Raw genomic sequence first — 433 nt, 5'->3', positions numbered from 1 at the left:
ACTCCGTATCATCCACAGACAAATGGGCAAGCTGAAGTCTCTAACAGAGAACTAAAAAGAATCCTAGAACGGACTGTGATAGCCCGAAGAAAGGATTGGGCAAAGAGCTTGGATGATGCTTTGTGGGCATACAGAACAGCATTCAAGACTCCTATAGGAACCTCCCCATACCAACTGGTGTATGGGAAGGTCTGTCATTTGCCCGTGGAATTGGAACATAAAGCCTACTGGGCAACCAGATTCCTAAACATGGATGCACAGTTGGCTGGTGAAAAAAGACTGCTCCAGCTAAATGAGCTAGAGGAGTTCAGACTCAATGCCTTTGAAAATGCAAAAATTTATAAGGAAAAGGCAAAGAAATAGCATGACAAGAAGTTGTCAACCAAAGTCTTTGAGCCAGGACAAAAAGTTCTGCTCTTCAACTCTAGGCTCA

This window comes from Arachis duranensis, chromosome 9 (assembly GCF_000817695.3).
Source record: "Arachis duranensis cultivar V14167 chromosome 9, aradu.V14167.gnm2.J7QH, whole genome shotgun sequence".
In the NCBI taxonomy this organism is placed as follows: domain Eukaryota; kingdom Viridiplantae; phylum Streptophyta; class Magnoliopsida; order Fabales; family Fabaceae; genus Arachis; species Arachis duranensis.
This window is presented reverse-complemented; position numbering follows the sequence as displayed.